This window comes from Boleophthalmus pectinirostris, unplaced genomic scaffold (genome assembly GCF_026225935.1).
Source record: "Boleophthalmus pectinirostris isolate CB_2022bp ecotype Guang Dong unplaced genomic scaffold, ASM2622593v1 HiC_scaffold_19, whole genome shotgun sequence".
Lineage (NCBI taxonomy): Eukaryota > Metazoa > Chordata > Actinopteri > Gobiiformes > Gobiidae > Boleophthalmus > Boleophthalmus pectinirostris.
The window spans coordinates 16,846,850-16,853,254 of record NW_026571140.1 but is presented as its reverse complement, the minus strand read 5'-3'; the positions used below and the strand labels follow the sequence as shown (position 1 = coordinate 16,853,254).

At 37.1% G+C, this 6,405-nt stretch overlaps 1 pseudogene; it reads right to left on the bottom strand.

The window, feature by feature from the left end:
• Positions 1–526: 526 nt before the first annotated feature.
• Positions 527–644, bottom strand: LOC129409292 (5S ribosomal RNA; annotated as a pseudogene).
• Between the last annotated feature and the right edge of the window lie 5,761 nt (positions 645–6,405).

Sequence of the window (6,405 nt, the reverse complement as noted above, 5' to 3'; positions counted from 1 at the left end):
CACAGACATGAGATTAACTCATTTCTGTGAAATAAAAATCACGCTGCTTTGATATGTATGTAGCTTTGTATTTCTGTATTAATAGTCAGAGCACAGATGCTCTAGGAGGAACATAATGGAGACTTGCTTGGGACATTGAGAGGCTGTTGGTCTCTGACCAGCAGGCCTAGTCCCTGTCCTATCTGCTGTTACAAGAATAAACCTTTTTCTGTATTTCATCAACTCACCAAGCTCTGCAAATGGATTATTATTCTTCAAGAGATATATAATTTGCTGTTGTTGTTTAAAAACACAGTTGTATCACCACATTACATCACAGTGTTTTCACTCCATACTCAGTGGTGGTAAGCTACTATTGTAGCCACAGCTGCCCTGGGGCAGCCTGACAGAAGCAAGGCTGCCAATCTGCACCATTGGCCCCTCCGACAACCAGCATCACTCACGAGCACACCACTTTCATACTAGGCAGTGTGGGTGAAGTGCCTTGCCTAAGGACACAATGATAGTTCTTTTTGTGACTGGCACCCCTCTGTGGCACCTGATTTTCTCAGAGGTCTCCCATCCAAGTACTAACCAGGCCCAGCCTTGCTTAGCTTCTGAGATCTGACGGGATCAGGATTTAACAAGCTGGTATGGCCACAAATTATTACAAAGATCAGAAAATAGTGTAATATGAGTAACTTAAAATGAGCTAGATCTATTTTTCACATTTTTAAGAGTGTAGCAATGCGCACCTGCTGCCTTCTGCCATCAGGTGGTGCCTGGGCTTATAAAAGGGCACTCCCCGTAGCATCTTGTTCTCTTGCATGTGTCTGCAGCCTGACCCCCTCTCTCTAACGAGAGACCTCGGCTCACTTCCGATATAGGGCCCCGCCTTGTCGCGTACAGGTAAACAACCACTGTTCTCTAATTACAATTTGCAAGTTTATAATTTAATGTATGGCTTTATTATAGTGCCACCGCTCCTAGAGTCCCGATGTGCCCGATCGGAGTTATGGCTTGTTATGTAAAGCTCCTGTGAGTATTTGCTGTTGATCGCTACAAGCGCCACTGAAGCAGCTGTCCACGGTTGGGTCAGTGTTGCTGTCAGATGCCTTGTGGATTTAGAAGCGTGTGTTTTGTGGTATGTGGGTTGTTCACTATTAGGTTCATGTGTGGGGCTGCTAACAAGTGAAGCAATAAATAAATGTTCATTTTTGGGGAAAAAGTCATCGTACAGCTGCTTTTGGGAAGCGCTTAATTGGCAGTTATGTGAACAGTGAATAGTCTGCTCTTAAAGTTAATCTAAAAAAAGGAAACAAATGAATAATGGTAATAATAAATTATTTCATGTTTTGTAAGTCACTTGTCTATGTCAATTAGTGAATTTAGTTTTAGTTTCTGGGCTATGCCCAATGGCGTTGTTGGCTTTGTTAATTAGGATTACGTTGGATTTCTCTTACCCTCCCATCTACCCCTCTGCTACAAGAGTAAAAAAAAATCTGATAAAGCACCTTTAACAGAAGTGAAGCAATCCCTTTTACCTCCAATTGTCATCAACTACAGTTAGATTTATGAGTCTTCGATGGTAATGTTTGCCTTATGGAGCGTGAAGCAGTTGTCTGCGCTCAATTACAAGGCCATACTTCATATAGGCCTATTATATATGTCCTTTTAAATGCTTCTATTCCAGATGTGACTACGCTTTTCTGCTTTGAGCTAATACAATTTCTGATCTTCATGGCTTTCAAATTGATCATTCATCTCGCATAATAACACCATAGGATTTGGTTTTGTAATAGGATGAGAACTACTGTCATGATGTCCTTGGGCAAGACACTTAATGTTCACAGCCTGTATGAATAGTTTAATGTGGCTGGTGAAGGTGGAAGAGGCAACTAGCACTGATTGGTTTCCAGGATTACAAAATAAATAGCATGGTACAAAGTTATGTTTTCAGCAATTTAAAGATGCGCTATGTAACTTTTCTGGAAGAGTTCTGCCTCCTGCTTGTCTTTATTACAGGTGCTTTTCTTGTTAAATAATAATAATGTAATCTTACCTGTAAATCGCCTTGGTGGTGCTGTCTGCTTGTCTCCTTGGAGCTGGTTAATTTCAATGCCATAGTGTGGAATATTCCAGACAAAGTCATAACATCTCCTGAACACAAGCAGTTGGCAAATTTGCACCAGAAAAGTTAGACAGAGCACCAAGGGCCCATATAACGCTATTTTCCGATCTATGTTATAATGTTTCCTCATCAAAAACCTGCCTGGATCTTTATTTTGTTTCATTCACACATGTTTAACACACAAACCCTGCATATTTGGGTTGATTTTTTTTTTTTGTGAAAAAAGTGAAAAACACTTGTGAAAAACACTTGTGATGTCATGTGGTACTATTGTGCTCTGCTGTGGTTTTAAACTCCATACACCTTTACTACAATCATTTGGATAATTTCAGCCATAGAACTGCCAATCTTGACTGAGCAAAATGTAAAAGGTTGCTGTTAACATGAAAACTACCACTTCATTACATCACCAGGTGGAACAAAGCACTTTGAGCTTTGGAGATGTAGACATGCTAATAATGCAGGATTACTCAAACATGTGTAAATGAAACTAAAACACAACTCCAGATATGTTTTTGAAGAGTTAACAACATGTCTTAAAGCTCATGAAAGTAAATTTTGCATAATATAGGACATTTAAATACAACTTAAATTCTAACTGTAGAGATCCGCTGAGATTCTGCATTTGTAGGCTCACATAAGGAAGGCTTAATGAAATTGCCCGATGATTGTGTGGCTCTGTATAATAAACATAAGTTAATAAACACAGCATATGGTGCATGGAGGGATATTGCAGATTTACATGTGGCTAAATGATTTAAGGGAGTGTTGGAACAGTGCACACGGCTCTCTGAGGGAATGAAGAACATTTACTGGCTCCAATAAAGAAACAGCAGTGAATTGATTTGGAGCATGCCCACTGTGAGCAATCCAGTTTGTGCATCTTTCTGTGCTTATGGCTGCAGATATTTTGGTATTGAGAGGATGGAAAAAAGAGGTTCATAAGAAGATAGGGACAAAGAAACAATAAAATAAGCATGAGTGCTGCAGCATGTATTATTTCGTATTACAAACTTCAGTCTCAGTGTCCTGCATTTCCTGCTTTATAGGGATGAAAAATGTCATTAGAAATGCTTATAAAAATAGACTTCAATGAACTTCTCTCATCATTATATTATTTGGACTGATTCAAGAATGTTTGCGTAAAACTATTGCCCTGCATTCACTGCTTGAGTGCAGAAAATTCCAGTTTTCACCTATCTCCACCCCAATCTCTGAACTTTTGTAATAATGAAAAGATAAGACCCTGCAAGACACATGCTATTAGAATTGTAAAATTTCAAAACTAAAACATGTAAAACTTTGTGTAGAATCCCTCAGTCATCCAGATAGAATCCATGGCAAAGGAGAAATCCAGTTTGTCAACTGGATGAACGTTTATTTAGGTCAAAAACATTTTGCAGCTGCTTCTTCAGTTTTGGTCAGAATGCTGGTGTCCCCCAAAATTTGTCCAGTTGACAAATTAGACTTCTCCTTTGCTATTATTAAGCTTTTTAAAATCAATTTTGCACTTTACAATGACCAGAATGTAAAATAATGATCAGCTTATGTTAAACTTATGTTATCAATACAAAAAGCAATAAGTCTTTTTTTTTTTTTTTTTTTTTTTTTTTTTAACATACTGTGTATATTTTTGAACCCATGGCTATTTAACCATTCTACACAGCACCACAACTTTGCAAAGCTGTGAAAAAATCAATTCACTTATGTATTTTCCCCATGAGACATATGACTTGCGGCTTTTTGTTATGTTTAGATAATATATTGAAAGAATACCTCAAAGCATGTACAAGGCTGATCCTCCAGCGAGGTGCTCCTGACCAAAATCCTTGCTTATGTGGACATGGGTCCCCAGGCGCTGCACTGTCGTCACCTGTATCCTCCTGACAGATCGCCCGGAGGCACTGGTTGAAGAATGGGTGAAATCCAGAGGTCAAATTTTCCTACGGGGACAATAAAATCTACAAATACAAAAAATGCTGATAAATCTATATTGGCAAATGACCTCCTATTATTTTGAGCTGTCTTCTTTTCAACTGAGCACTGGCCCTTGTCTAAAGAAAAGAAGAAAGTGTTTGTATATTTGTATTTGTGGCCTTGTAGCAGTCAGCTGTACACTCAAAAGCCTGGGTGCTGACAGCTTGTTACTGCACAGAATCAGTGACAGGAACAGTGATTGTGCCACAGATTCTGCATTGACAGGATAAACATGGCTCACAGCAGAATAATGAAATCATGTTTTCAACTACAGCCTTACAACCTAAAATTCTGAACCAGGCTTACTATTTGTGACAATTACAGTGATATAGTCACACATGTATTTGATGTCTCTTTTGCAGACAAATAATCTCGCGCAATGTGCCAGTGGTGGAAGGAGTACTTGATTTTGTTACTTAACTAAAAAAGTACAAATACTGGAGCAAAAAATACTCTAGTAAAAAGTTAAAGTATCACACGAAAAACATCTACTTGAGTAAAAGTATTACTTGGTACCTATTTTAAAAGCAAATGTTTTTCATGCTGATTTTGATGCATTATAAGGTTGTGAGTTTGATAAAGATTTTTGCAGAATTTTGTTCACAACTGAATCAATTTCCTAGCTGTTTTTATTTGTATTTTGCATGTCTGTGTTTGCTCAAATTATGAAAGTGTTAAAAATAAACCTGTAGCCTTTTCAGCAGGTCTCAGAGTATCATAAAAAATACTTTTACTTTTCAGTCCTGTTCAAAAATTTAGTGGTGTAGAAAGTTCAGATACCTGCTCTCAAATGTAGTGAAATAAAAGTAAACAGTATCTAATATGTATATTTAAGAACAGTACTTTACTATTTATACTTTGTTTACCTTCCATCACTGAAGAACGCAACACACGTTCTATTCTATTTGGTGGTTTAAAACTATTTGATAAAGTGTCTTGCTCAAGGACACAGTAACATAAAATGAACAAAGATTTAATCACCAACAACCCTCTGATTAATGTGCAACCTCTTCCACCTCCAGTGCCAGCTGTTTTCTATGAATTACAACAATCTTAGAAAAGAACCTTTTCCCCTATGGCGTCTAAATGACACCCATACATTATTTTGTCAGAAACTTGTAAATTTAAATGCGTGTAGAGACCATGGATTGTGCATCGCTGAATCAACCTTCATGGTCTCTGGAAAAGGACACCAAAAGTGTACCGCATCTCTATACACCAAATGTTGTTTAATTGAGGATGTGACTCATCTCATCATAAATAATCTTTTAAGGCGCTTCAGATGACATTAGCAACAAGGTCAGGCTGCTTTCTGAAATAATAAGATTGGGATAATAATTTTTAATCCCTCCCAGCTGCTACACTATGAGATAAACTTCAGTTCCCCAAAACTCATTCTTCTCCTCTGTAATCATCTACCCATTTCTGACTATCTTAAAGAATGCTTTAGTCTTTGTTGGCTCCTCAATATGCATATTTTGGTTTGTAAAACAGAATATTATATTATATTGTTTATAAGAGACAATAACCAACAGTCAGATTTGCATAGAGCTTAGGGTGATCAGAATTTCAAAAAAAAAACAAAAAACTGGGACATCACTGTTTTTTGGTTGGTAATAATAAAATTGTGAAATGAGTGTGTAATTAAGGAAAACTGTTATGCAGAGACTATTCATGGCCAGTGTAGCCACATTTTCTTTGTGTTTTGGTCATTTTAAGCAGATTTTTTTGTATTTTACCTAAACAAATTACAATTCCTCTCTTTACTCTTGGCAGGGATCAAACTGGTCAAAAATAGGGACACCTGGAACATTTCTTGTAAAAAAAAACAGGACAGTTGACGCAGGGCTCAAAACTGGAATTGTCCTGGATAAACAGGGACGTCTGGTGGTCCTATTGATTTGAGCTACCCGTCGATTTGAGCTCCCTAGCACATGTGCACGACCCTCAAGCACTGTTAAAGTTTTAAATGCCGTCGATTTGGGCTCCCGAGGCAGAAGTGGAATAACAAGTAATATTTTAAAAGTGTATTGGTTTTATTGTATATTTTGACCAATTAAGCATGTAAGCAGCAACATATATGCATGCATGTTAAATTTGCAGCAGAATACCTACATTAGATGATTGAATAGTTTGGATTTAATATTTGATTTTATCATTATCATTTTCATTACATCACATTTCATTTTGTTTCCATGCATAGAAAATGTAACTTGTTTAAAAAGACACTGTATGAAGAAAATATCACTATATTATAATAGGAAATTCATACTATAGCCTAAGTTATTAGCTTTAAATATGTAATATTTAACACTATT